The sequence below is a fragment of the Papaver somniferum genome, chromosome 8 (assembly GCF_003573695.1).
Source record: "Papaver somniferum cultivar HN1 chromosome 8, ASM357369v1, whole genome shotgun sequence".
In the NCBI taxonomy this organism is placed as follows: Eukaryota; Viridiplantae; Streptophyta; class Magnoliopsida; order Ranunculales; family Papaveraceae; genus Papaver; species Papaver somniferum.
Window position 1 is genome coordinate 141,562,758 of NC_039365.1, and position 14,641 is coordinate 141,577,398.

Here is a 14,641-nt window from a genome sequence, read left to right on the forward strand (position 1 = left end):
AGAGATCATTCTGTACAAATCCGGCCTAAACCAAGAAATGGTCGTTTCATATTTGCTTCGGTCACAAAGTGAAGGAGAATGGTTGGTTTTGGGGAAGGAAGCGAAGAGAGTGTTGAGACCAGAATAACTGATTCTGGAAGAGTAGTTGTTTCACGACTTGTATCAGAAAGTCGGAAGCTAACAAATGGAAAGCTAGCAAATATTTTCTGAGTGTTGTATCCTCCTGACCTGAACTTGTTGTTCGGTGGAAATAGGTAAGACCTATATATACAATTCGAAGTGAAACGTACTCTGGTCTCGTAAGAAATGGAAAACAAATGAGTAAATGGGAGGAGGTGATAACCGGTGACGCCTGGAATTGATGTTCCATAAAAGAAAGTGTTTCACCATTACTCCCTGTATTTACTAACCGCCTCATCCTTATGACACTGTCTTATAACGGGCGCAGTGTATGCCGCACGCTGTAAACCGCCAAACCAATACCCAATGAGCATCCCCCAGTTTGTGACATGTGTTGATGTCTCGAGTGTTTTCGTGGAAAACGTATAGCATGTTGTTGTTCGGAAAGTTGAGCTTGGGAGACTTGTCGGCTCGGTGGTGACCTTCGACGGTCGAGATTTTGCATCTTGAGAGGAAGGGTAGCCGTTGATTATTGCAACCCTTCGTTTGGAATCCAATGGTATGAAAGCATGGTCGGTACGTCTTTAATATGGCCTAGTTTAGGAGTGGCCAAAAGTAAGGGTTTTGGCTTTGTTTGGGCACGACCAAACTAGGGCTTAGCGTCGGGCCAAAGGTTTCCATGCGTTAGCTGGTAACCTTGGACGGCTAAGATCTGCATCTTAGATGGAAAAGTGGTTGTTGATCTTCGCAAGCCTTTGTTTTGGTAGCCGCATAGGGAAGGCCGGCATGGTATGGCGCGGCAAGGTGGTAGGCATGCCATTGGCACATGTGGCATGGCTGGCATGCCTTGGCGCGGTTTGGGCGTGGCAAAAAAAAAGGTTTTGGCGTTGGGCCAAAGGTTACCATGCGTTGGTTGGCGACCTTGGACGGCTAAGATTTGCATCTTAGATGGAAGGATGGTCGTTGATCGTCGCCAGCCTTTGTTTTGGTAACCGCATAGGGAAGGCCGACATGGTATGGCGCGACAAGGTGGCTGGAATGCCATTGGCACATGTGTCATGGCCGGCATGCCTTGGCGCGGTTTGGGCGTGACCAAAACTAGGGTTTTGGGCCAAAGGTTACCATGCGTTGGTTGGCGACCTTGGACGACTAAGATTCGCATCTTAGATGGAAGGATGGTCGTTGATCGTCGCAAGCCTTGTTTTGGTAACCGCATAGGGAAGGCCGGCATGGTATGGCGCGACAAGGTGGATGGCATGCCATTGGCACATGTGGCATGGCCGACATGCCTTGACGCGGTTTGGGCGTGACCAAAACTAGGGTTTTGGTGTTGGGCCAAAGGTTACCATGTGTTGGTTGGTGACCTTGGACGACTGATATTTGCATCTAAGATGGAAGGGTGGCCGTTGATTGTCGCACGCCTTCGTTTTGGAAACCGTGAAGGGAAGGCCGACATGGCATGGCTTAGGCGCGGCAAGGTGGATGGCGCAGCATTCCATTGGCACATGTGGCATGGTCGGCATGCCTTGGCGTGGTTTAGGCGCGGCCAAACTAGGGTTTTGGCATTGGGCCAAAGGTTACCATGCGTTGGTTGGTGACCTTGGACGAATGAGATTTTCATCTAAGATGGAAGGTTGGTCGTTGATTGTCGCACGCCTTCGTTTTGGCAGCCATGAAGGGAAGGCCGGCATGACATGGATTAGGCGCGGCAAGGTGGATGGCGCGGCATGTCATTGGCACATGTGGCATGGTCGGCATGCCTTGGAGGGGTTTTGGCGTTGGGCCAAAGGTTACCATGCGTTGTTTGGCGACCTTGGACGGCTAAGATTTTCATCTAAGATGGAAGGGTGGTCGTTGATCATCGCACGCCTTCGTTTTGGTAGCCGCGAAGAGAAGGCCAGCATGGCATGGCTTAGGCGCGGCCAAACTAGGGTTTTGGCGTTGGCCAAAGGTTACCATGCGTTAGTTGGTGACCTTGGACGGCTGAGATTTGCATATAAGATGGAAGGGTGGTCGTTGATTGTCGCACGCCTTCGTTTTGGCATCCGTGAAGGGAAGGCCGGCATGACATGGCTTAGGCGCGACAAGGTGGATGGCGCGGCATGCCATTGGCACATGTGGCCTGGTTGGCATGCCTTGGCATGGTTTAGGCGCGGACAAACTAGGGTTTTGGCGTTGGGCCAAAGGTTACCATGCATTGTTTGGCGACCTTGGACGACTAAGATTTGCATCTAAGATAGAAGGGTGGTCGTTGATCATCGCACGCATTCGTTTTGGTAGCCGCATAGGGAAGGTCGGCATGGTATGACGCGGCAAGGTGATTGGCATGTCATTGGCACATGTGGCATGGCATGCCTTGGCGCGGTTTGGCGTGGCCAAAACTGGGGTTTGGGCCAAAGATTACCATGCGTTGTTTGGCGACCTTGGACGGCTAAGATTTGCATCTAAGATGGAAGGGTGGTCGTTGATCATCGCACGCCTTCGTTTTGGTAGCCGTATAGGGAAGGCCGACATGGTATGGCGCAGCAAGGTGGTTGGCATGCCATTGGCTCATTTGGTGTGACTGGCATGGTTGGCATGCCTTGGCGCGGAGGTGTGGCTGGCATGGCATGCCATTGACGCAGTGGTGTGACTGGCATGGTTGGCATGCCTTGGAGCGGAGGTGCGTCTGGCATGGTTGGCATGCCTTGGCGCGGAGGTGCGGCTGGCATGGTTGGCATGCCTTGGCGCGGAGGTGCGGCTGGCATGGCATGCCATTGGCGCATTGGTGCGGCTGGCATGGTTGGCATGCCTTGGCACGGAGATGTGGCTGGCATGGTCTTCCATTGGCACAGTGGTGCGGCTGGCATGGTTGGCATGCCTTGGCGCGGTAGCATGAGAATTAGGGTTTGACATAGATGATGTCAGTCAGTGTTAAGGGTTCTGCCGTGGAACATGACCCATGTAAAAAAAAGGGTACCTCGGTAATTCTTACGTAGGCATGCTGATTGATTCAATAAATGTGATAATGGTCATAGTGATGTCATGTCAGATGTACAGTTTTACGATTTTGAACCTAAGCTAAAAACCACCATCAACATTAAGTTCCCTTCTTAGCTCGGAACATGAGCATTGTTGCGAGGTAATCATAAGATGGTGACAGGCGAGGACAAAAATCGAAATGACAGGTCGTGAAAAGATGGTCAGGAAAGTCCGACTAACCTTTTTCGAGAGGTAAGGAGAGTTCATGATCCTCATGTTTGGCGGCCTTGCGTAGATTATATTTGTGGTGTAGACCGTGAAGTGGTGAGATGAAGATCGTCGGCTTAGTCTGGCCATGTATCACCTTGGCTGGGTTAGGGAACATCTTGACGCTGGCTTGGCGAGTTGTTGGTGTTGGCGCGACAAGTCATGGCGCGGACGGCTTGGCATGGTGGGGCCAAGGCAATGGCGCGGACGGCTTGGCATGGTGGGGCCAAGGAAAGGCATGGCTTGGTGAGCCAAAGCATGTGGACGGCTTGGTGTGGTGGTGCCAAGGCATGGTGCGGACGGCTTTTCATGGTGGGGCCAAGGCAATGGCGCGGTTTGGTGAGGCAAAGCATGCGCGGACAGCTTGGCATGGTGATTTGTCTTCGCGGGCCCGATTGCCTCTTTTCCTTACTTGACTCAAATAGGAAGTCATTTCCTTATTCAAACTCCCAAGTACCACGCCTATAGAAGGGGGACGGCCTCTCCTTTTATTTCACACCTTTATTATTATTTTTCTAGTCGTGTGGTAACAGTAAAGCGGACGAGCGAATCCCAGGTATGTCTTCCAGCACTTCCTATTTAACTTGTGTTTTCTTGTTTTCTTGTGTTAGTGCAAACCCTAGCTATAGGCGTACCTTTTCATGAACTTGTAAAAATATTGTTCTTTTCTGTTGGTATGAATCCTAGCCGTAAATATGCTTTGCGTGAACTTGTAGTAACATTTAGGCGTGAATACCGTAGTAATGTTGGTCGCCTCAATTACTGTGCAAAGTAGGCATGCATGAGCTAGTAACTGTCATTCCCTTCCCGTGAAAACCTAGCTCCTAGGGTTTCCTCCCTTTTCCCGGTGTGGCCGTGTGTATTGTTCTCATGGTGGGGCGCTCCTCCTCGTCCGGGTGCAAATTTCCTGCTGCAGGGTACGACCTTGGCATGAGGTGGTGATGCAGGGTCTGTCAGTCCCCATTTCTTTGCTCATGCGCATTATGACTTTGCAACAATCTGGTTTGCGTCCAGGATGGATCTCATGTGTCTGATATATCTCATTGTAGTTATTTCTCTTCGTATGGATTTCTTTCCATGCACTTTCCATAATAATTTCTCTTCGTATTGTTCCATTGTAGTTATTTCGAAGGTGAAAGTTGCGTGAGAGAATTTCGTTAGGATGTCATTTGAGAAAAGTTCTGTCGTACCGAAAGATGTTGCCAATTCCAAGCCAAACATAAACGATGAGTTATTTACAACATCCGCCACAATTAGGAAAAATCATCCCAAGTATGTGTTGATTCTTATGACTGGTCCGGAAAGTGAAGGAGAGGCCCAGTCAGTTCGGCCTGGAGGTGTAATAAGGTTTTGTCTTTAGAGGAAAGAGTATTATGATTCTCCCATTGACTTTAAAATCTGTGTGAGTCCGTTGCGTCCCTTTGAGAAATGGATGCGATTCATGATGAGCTAGGAATGTGTAAAATCCAGTTTGACCAAGGCGTAGATTATTGATGATGTCGCGGCTTCTGCAGTGCTTCAAATTAGGACAGATATTCCATGCTTGGTTGCTTTTATTTCCAGATGGTGTCCGGACACTCACACGGCCATATGCAGGTGGGGTGAAATGACTATCTCTTTAGAGAGCGTGGCCGTCTTGCTGAACCTTCCCGTAATAGGAAACCTCGATGTCAAGTTGTTTGCAGATGAAGAAGAAATGTGCGCCGCTCTGGTTGCGAAATCAAAAGGATTCGCTAGAAAAGAAATAGAGACGAGGTGCTTCTATGGCTGGTGGGTGTCTCAATTATTTCCTGATGAGTTGGAGCCAAATCAGAAAAATAGTACACTTCATGTCGCAGCGTTCTTGGCTCTTTGGTTATCCAGAGATATTTTCGATGACGGCTCTGGTAAGAAGGAGATAAGACAGGAACTTATCAAGTTTGCCATAAAATTGGCAAAAGGTGTCGTTATCCCTATTGGCGGCTTGTTTCTTGGTTCTCTGTACACAAACTTGGATTATCTGGTCGCGGACATGTGTGCTTCAAATGGCTACATGAAAGTGGATTTGTATGTTCATGCCTCCTTTCTCCAAGCGTGGCTGTGGGAGCACTTCGAAAGGTATGCTCCAAAACCGCTGGTCGTACTTCCCGAGTCTTGGGGTGGTTCTAGGATACTATGTTGGTAGAATAGGCTGATAGACGCATTTATGTGTCTAATATATCTCATTTGTATATACTGTTAGTGCCCATTTTTATACTTATTATGGTGTTTTATTTATTTATAGGTGTTTTTGGAAAAATAATCTTTTGAGGCGAAATTGGTTTAAAATGCGGCGTTTGGAGCTCCGTTGATAGCGCACCGGAAGTACCCCAGAAGTGCACCGGAAACATCCCAGAAATGTCCTGGAAGAACCCAGAAAAATTACTATTTCCACCCAAAATTAATATTTCAGCCCAAATTGCTAAAGGGACACCCAAACTAGATTAGGGGGACACCATCTTCAACATTTCAAATATTTGAATTTTGGAGGGAAAATGGGTGAATAGTGCTGTCAAATTAGGGTTAGGATTTTGGAGGTCTTATAGTGAGACTAAACAGCTAAAAATCATTGGGTATCTTCCATTGAGCTAAACAGAGATAGGGGTATGATCGAATTCAGTTAGAATTGGCTGGATAATCACCAATTGATCAAAACATCAAGAACAATTTTGGCGGGAATCAAAAAATTCAAATAATGGTTTTGGCGGGAAAATATATTCTCTTCCTGGCAGATTTTCGAATTGATTTTCGATGGATTTGTGGAGAAACTAAATGTCTGGAATTAATTGGGTCATATCTATTGAGTATAACAAGATTATTCTGAGCGTTGGAATGAGTTAAATTTGGCTAGAATCCGCTAACTTTCAATCGAGAGTTAAACAAGGGAGATACGCTCGAGTTCTCTGTGAGAGGAATTTTTGGGAAGTTTTGTGGACTAAATGGGGAAGATATCTGATCTTCTTAAGTGTTTATGCAACTATGGAAGTATTACAGCTCATATGCGCAGGCAGAGGGGATGGAGAAGATCATATCTCGGCTGACAGTGAAGAAAATGGAAAAAAATATTTTCCGAATAATGGAGGATTATGTGGAGTTATTGCGAGTGATTCGTTGCGCCTGTTGGGTATAAAAGGGACCCTTGGGAGATGATAGAGGGTTATCAAGAGTTTGGGGTCGATCCAGAGCTAGGAGGAGCGAGAAAATGGAACCAGCAGCAATGTTCACCTGCTGCTGTTGCTGCCATTAAAAAGCTTCAAGAACACGAAGAACAGACACTTAAAGACAGTCGCTCTTCAACAGTTCCAGCAGCGGAAAGGAAGTGTAGTTGTTTACAGCGCTCAGGTTCTATCGTTATTTTACAGCAGTTTAGTTCTATCGTTTCTTTCTGGACGCCTTCTGTGAGTCTTAGAATCATTGTTTTATAACTTTTGACTCTTTTAATCATATTTTGAGCATCAAATATATATTTTTAGAACATGATTATTATGAATAGCTAAACCCCATTACTGGGATGATGGAGGAAACCATTCTTTATGCATGAGTAATTTTATTTAATTCTTTTATGACTATTTGCACTATTATGAGTTGATTTATGATTTTTCTTGATTATTTGTGATTTTATCTGATGATGTATGCTTAGTCTAGGAACTCTTGATGCATCATGCTTATGATTTACATCTAATACTTTACAAAATCTATTTTTCGCAAAGAAAAGAGTCGATATTTGTTATCATTATAAGTTATAATTGTCTAGAATTAATAGTTGATTCGCATGAGTATAAGAATTGGTGGAATCCTGAGTCCTAGTATCTCTTGATCCTGTGACAAATTTTATATATATTTTTGTTTTAAAAATCTTTTCAAGTCCGAGCAACGAATTCTTATTTACCGCAAAATTAATACTACATAAAATGGCGCCGCCGTCGCGGACTTGTATATAGATTTATTTTTATTTATTTTTATTTTTGTTCTTCTTTACGTTTTTGGGTTTTTGTCTTTTTCTTTCAAATTTTGGAATTTGGAGCGAAAGAAAATTTTGCAAAAGTTTTTGGTGAATACTTAAAGACTGGAGTAAAAGACAAAGCGAAAGGGGCGAAAGAAGAAGATTTTTTATTTTTTTTATTTTGATAAAAAAAAAGAGAGAGAGAAAAAAGAGAGATATTTGTATTTTATTTTTTTTATTTTTATTTTTTTTATTTTTATTTTTTTAGACTTTATTTTTTCTTTTGAACTTTTTTTTTATGGACTTTGGAATTTAAATTTTGGGACATTATTTTTCAAACCCTACGGAAGGGTTATATAAAAAAAAAAATTAAATACAAACTGTTTGCAGGGAAGGACGACGATTACTATATCGTCTCGGCCCCTCGGGTTCGTACATGACATAGGAGTCGTGGCCCGAGTCGACTTCAACGGTTCATCCCCCGTCTGGTACGGGAGGTAAGTCCATCGAAACACTTGCGAATCTCCTGTAAGCGAGTTACTGTATTCCTTAAGGTGATTCATTGATTGAGGACGAATTTGGACTGTTTTTAAATTCCTAGTAAAGGGCAAGGCCTGACCAATACAAGATAAGGCTTCGGATTTCATCACCGCTCCCTTCTTGCCCGCCTTAGGTAAACGAAACCTAACGCGAACCCAAGCTTAAAATTTTGACTAGAACGAGACCTATAGGGGGTAGAGTAGGAAAGTCGTTCCAAAAATATTGGTTACTCTTTTAGCATACTTCGAAGTTCATGATGGTTTCTGTGAGTTGAATGCGTGATTGCGCCGCCTTGTGATAGCGGTGAGGTCTTGGGTATCAAAGCTCCACTGAGCTTCCCTCGCCTCAATTCAACTTACTTTGACTCGGATTGATTCCAGAGGGGTTTAAGCAAATTGTAACGAATTCCCTTTCGAAGGATTAGAAGCTGGTTTAGAAACAATCTAAGTGGAGCCTTCATGCTTGTTGTTTGCTAGATTTATAGGTTTGATTTGGTCGAGTCAGCCTTGTTTGTGATTGTGTAGAATTCCCTTGAAATTAAGAATGTCGAACTGGTATGATAGAAGCCAATACAATGATTATCGACCTGAATTTGAATATGGACATCATCTTTTTATGACCATGTTGGGAATAGTGGTTGGGAACGCCATCCTTTGGAAGGATATGGTTCATACCCTGGTGAGCCCAATTACTATCCACACATGCATCAGTCTTACGAGCAAGAAGATTATAGTACTAGTTCTTCGTCTCTAGAGGATACAATCAAACTATTGAAAAGTAGTCCTTTTTATGATCCCTCTATTCTTATTCCTCCTTTAGAAGAGTCCCTCAGGAAGTTAGCTGAGTCGACGCGTAAGTTAGCTGAGATGAATAGTATAATTATAGACGAAAGAACTACAATAATGAGTGAACCTTCTTTAGAAGACCACCTCAAGCGGGTAGCTGAAAACAAACGAAAGAATTGCTCGAAATTACTTGAATTGCCAATATAGTGTATCCAATAATACCCTTGAGAATGAATATAGTTATTTGCATAATCAAGATAACAAGGTTAGAATTGGTAGCACTACTTGTTTTGATGAGGTTCAATCATGTTCGTACTATTATGATGAGGATAGTAGTAATGAAGAATCTGAAATGTGTAGGCATAGTGATCAGGAATCTATTAATCCAATTGAGCTTTATAATGATTCTAGTTCAAATCCAAATAATTTTTATGATTATTCACCTATTCAAAAGGACGAGGATTTGATTAGGGATACCACCATTTTAGACGATGTAGTTTTTCATTTTGATTGCGAAGCCGATAATGCTTTAGAGGAACGGGTTTATTCCGAAAATGTTGTTTTAGAGTCTAGCGACTTAGAAACAATAGTCTTAGACGAAGAAAATGAACTGTAGAGCTTTTAAATATGAGTGAGGATGCGTCACTTTAGTATAACCTCGAAGAAGCAATTGACTATTTTCAGGATTCCAATGATCTAGAAATTAAGGAAATTGTAGCTAGTATATCTAGAGATACCCAAAAATCTAAGTTTGGGGGTGATTATCATTCTCCTTGTGCCATACCTTTAGCTCTTACAGAGATCCCTCATTTTGGACTTGATATCTCTGCCTCGACCATTTTACAAGATTACCTTCATACTCGTTTTCCCGAACCTAATGATGTCCAGGAAAAGTTCAGTCGTTTTGAAACCCATCCTCTGGTTGATGTGGTTTGCCCAGGCTATGATACCCAGATTGACTTTGTTTTCCCACCAAATAGTTTTCTTCCAAATGTGGGAACGTTTATATTTCAAATGTGTCGAATATTAAGTTGTGAGAGTAAACCTAAATGCTTTAGGAAATTAGAATCGACACATTTGCTTAAGAGTGACCACTATCTCATTATGGTCAATTTTGTAAGTCAAATCTTATTGACTTAGAGGATCCTCAGTTATTTAGGTTATTATTGTGCGCTTCTAAGATCATATTTGAGTTTTTCCAGACTCTAGGACCTAATGATTCGGATCCCACCTATGAAGAAACGCAACCAATGAAAATATTTTATTTAGACCCTTTCTTAGAACCTGAACCACAATTAGATAAATATCTTAATCAGGAAACTAGATAAGGGCATGCTATCCTTGTTCACTTTCTTGGGTTATTGTAGTTTCCTTTGGTCGGCTCTTTTTGGTTTTGAAGACCCACAGTTATTTCGGCTGTTACTTTTGATTCTATGAGGTGACTAATTCCTTCCGATGTCTGGCTGAAGACTTTAAACTTAGCACTTCTTGGGAGGTAACCCAATCTCATGCAACATGGTAATATCTTTCCTTAACTTTTTGCTTCAAATGGTAACAGTTTCTCCTTGTTCATATGCTTTTAATTTTATCTTTAGAACATTGAGGACAATGTTAGATTTAAGTTTGGGGGTATGGGAGAAACTTTTTAGTTGCATTTTTGAAACTTCTAGCGTCACATGGTATCCGGTTAGCTAAGTTTACATACTGTTTCTCACCGAAAAGATAGAAATTGGAATGCTAGGATAACAACTTATTGAGACATTAGAGAAAAAGACATTGAGATCCTTGAAATTCAGGAGAGAACTTGTTCCTTTTAGAGGGTAACCGTGATGGACCTAACCATACTGATGGAAAGGCAAGTAGGTCAGGGAAATGCCAGAAAGACAAAGCAACCTCACAATGTAGTCTTAGTTAATGGATTGCGACTCTCTCTCAGTAGAAACTTATCATCATCAACAAGCGGAGCGACATCAAAATCTATGAAGAAAGTGAAGACGTTTTAGGTTTAGAAGCAACAATAGAAGAGAATAATTCAAAAATCAAAGTTGAAGTTATAAGAGCAAATGATATAAGTTGTTAGAATCCATGATACCAAGACATCACAAGTTGCGAAGATCCAAGTTTTGAAAGTTCTTCTCTCATGGCCATGTAAATTTTTGTCTTGTAATTTTTTGTTTTTGAAAAAAAAAAAAAAAAAAACACATCATTACGTTCTTTTTATTCAGTAAGGCCATAGGGAAGAAGAAATTTATAAGTCAAGCAAGAAATCGAAGAGAAGAGTTAATTGTCAAGGTTCTATGAGGTTCGAGAGTTTATCATCAACAGTTGAAGACCGAAGAAGGCGTTGTTTCTACTAAGCACTGTGAGAAAGTCGAAGAAAGATGCATTTTGGTTGCTTTGTTAGTCTGTTTTCAATCTGGCACAAGATCTTTCTAGCACTGGTTTAACTCATCACACGTAATTAGTCCAGCTGTGTAGCAGATGTCTCTCTAATTTTTATCTCTCTCCTAATCTTATCCAGCTGTAAAGTAGCGGACGCATCTTACAATGTTTATCTAGCTGTGTAGCGGATATCTCTTTATCTAGCAGTGGTGCGGATGTGTCTCCCCTTTTCTTCAGTCAGCTTTAGAGCCGACACCTTTAATTTCTCTGGCATTCTACTTACTTGGAGATAGGTTGAGAATATGTATGTCCTCATAGCTATTTGGATACTTGTGACCAATTAGGAGTAAAGGTTTTGTGGGTAAACCTCTGGTAAACCCTCCGGAGACAACACTCCGCCGCTAGGGCCACCTAGCGGTTTAACGGCCTGCTGCACGTGCTAAGTGTAGTCTTTTTATCTTTTCAAAAATAAATTTTGCTCGAGGACTAGCAAATAATAAGTTTGGGGGTATTTGATAGACGCATTTATATGTCTAATATATCTCATTTGTATATACTATTAGTGCCCATTTTTATACTTATTATGGTGTTTTATTTATTTATAGGTGTTTTTGGAAAAATAATCTTTTGAGGCGAAATTGGTTTAAAATGCGGCGTTTTGGAGCTCCATTGATAGCGTACCGGAAGTACCCCAGAAGTGCATCGGAAACATCCCAGAAATGTCCTAGAAGAACCCAGAAAAATTACTATTTCCACCCAAAATTACTATTTCAGCCCAAATTGCTAAAGGGACACCCAAACTGGATTAGGGGGACACCATCTTCAACATTTCAAATATTTGAATTTTGGAGGGAAAATGGGTGAATAGTGTTGTCAAATTAGGGTTAGGATTTTGGAGGTCTTATAGTGAGACTAAACAGCTAAAAATCATTGGGTATCTTCCATTGAGCTAAACAGAGATAGGGGTATGATCGAATTCAGTTAGAATTGGCTGGATAATCACCAATTGATCAAAACATCAAGAACAATTTTGGCGGGAATCAAAAAATTCAAATAATGGTTTTGGCGGGAAAATATATTCTCTTCCTGGCAGATTTTCGAATTGATTTTCGATGGATTTGTGGAGAAACTAAATGTCTGGAATTAATTGGGTCATATCTATTGAGTATAACAAGATTATTCTGAGCGTTGGAATGAGTTAAATTTGGCTAGAATCCGCTAACTTTCAATCGAGAGTTAAACAGGGAAGATACGCTCGAGTTCTCTGTGAGAGGAATTTTTGGGAAGTTTTGTGGACTAAATGGGGAAGATATATGATCTTCTTAAGTGTTTATGCAACTATGGAAGTATTACAGCTCATATGCGCAGGCAGAGGGGATGGAGAAGATCATATCTCGGCTGACAGTGAAGAAAATGGAAAAAAATATTTTCCGAGTAATGGAGGATTATGTGGAGTTATTGCGAGTGATTCGTTGCGCCTGTTGGGTATAAAAGGGACCCTTGGGAGCTGATAGAGGGTTATCAAGAGTTTGGGGTCGATCCAGAGCTAGGAGGAGCGAGAAAATGGAACCAGCAGCAATGTTCACCTGCTGCTGCTGCCGCCATTAAAAAGCTTCAAGAACACGAAGAACAAACACTTAAAGACAGTCGTTCTTCAACAGTTCCAACAGCGGAAAGGAAGTGTCGTTGTTTACAGCGCTCAGGTTCTATCGTTCGTTTACAACAGTTTAGTTCTATCGTTTCTTTCTGGACGCCTTCTGTGAGTCTTAGAATCATTGTTTTATAAGTTTTGACTCTTTTAATCATATTTTGAGCATCAAATATATATTTTTAGAACATGATTATTATGAATAGCTAAACCCCATTACTGGGATGATGGAGGAAACCATTCTTTATGCATGAGTAATTTTATTTAATTCTTTTATGACTATTTGCACTATTATGAGTTGATTTATGATTTTTCTTGATTATTTGTGATTTTATCTGATGATGTATGCTTAGTCTAGGAACTCTTGATGCATCATGCTTATGATTTACATCTAATACTTTACAAAATCTATTTTTCGCAAAGAAAAGAGTCGATATTTGTTATCATTATAAGTTATAATTGTCTAGAATTAATAGTTGATTCGCATGAGTATAAGAATTGGTGGAATCCTGAGTCCTAGTATCTCTTGATCCTGTGACAAATTTTGTATATACTTTTGTTTTAAAAATCTTTTCAAATCCGAGCAACGAATTCTTATTTACCGCAAAATTAATACTACATAAAATGGCGCCGCCGACGCGGACTTGTATATAGATTTATTTTTATTTATTTATTTTTTGGTTTATTTTTATTTTTGTTCTTCTTTACGTTTTTGGGTTTTTGTCTTTTTCTTTCAAATTTTGGAATTTGGAGCGAAAGAAAATTTTGCCAAAGTTTTTGGTGAATACTTAAAGACTGGAGTAAAAGACAAAGCGAAAGGGGCGAAAGAAGAAGATTTTTTATTTTTTTTATTTTGATAAAAAAAAAGAGAGAAAAAAAAAGAGAGATATTTGTATTTTATTTTTTTAGACTTTTTATTTTTCTTAGACTTTATTTTTTCTTTTGCACTTTTTTTTATGGACCTTGGAATTTAAATTTTGGGACATTATTTTTCAAACCCTACGGAAGGGTTATATAAAAAAAAAAATTAAATACAAACTATTTGCAGGGAAGGACGACGATTACTATATCGTCTCGGCCTCTCGGGTTCGTACATGACATAGGAGTCGTGGCCCGAGTTGACTTCAACGGTTCATCCCCCGTCTGGTACGGGAGGTAAGTCCATCGAAACACTCGCGAATCTCCTGTAAGCGAGTTACTGTATTCCTTAAGGTGATTCATTGATTGAGGACGAATTTGGACTGTTTTTAAATTCCTAGTAAAGGGCAAGGCCTGGCCAATACAAGATAAGGCTTCGGATGTCATCACCGCTCCCTTCTTGCCCGCCTTAGGTAAACGAAACCTAACGCGAACCCAAGCTTAAAATTTTGACTAGAACGAGACCTATAGGGTAACGAGCTTAGTAGGAAAGTCGTTCCAAAAATATTGGTTACTCTTTTAGCATACTTCGAAGTTCATGATGGTTTCTGTGAGTTGAATGCGTGATTGCGCCGCCTTGTGATAGCGGTGAGGTCTTGGGTATCAAAGCTCCACTGAGCTTCCCTCGCCTCAATTCAACTTACTTTGACTCGGATTGATTCCAGAGGGGTTTAAGCAAATTGTAACGAATTCCCTTTCGAAGGATTAGAAGCTGGTTTAGAAACAATCTAAGTGGAGCCTTCATGCTTGTTGTTTGCTAGATTTATAGGTTTGATTTGGTCGAGTCAGCCTTGTTTGTGATTGTGTAGAATTCCCTTGAAATTAAGAATGTCGAACTGGTATGATAGAAGCCAATACAATGATTATCGACCTGAATTTGAATATGGACATCATCTTTTTTATGACCATGTTGGGAATAGTGGTTGGGAACGCCATCCTTTGGAAGGATATGGTTCATACCCTGGTGAGCCCAATTACTATCCACACATGCATCAGTCTTACGAGCAAGAAGATTATAGTACTAGTTCTTCGTCTCTAGAGGATACAATCAAACTATTG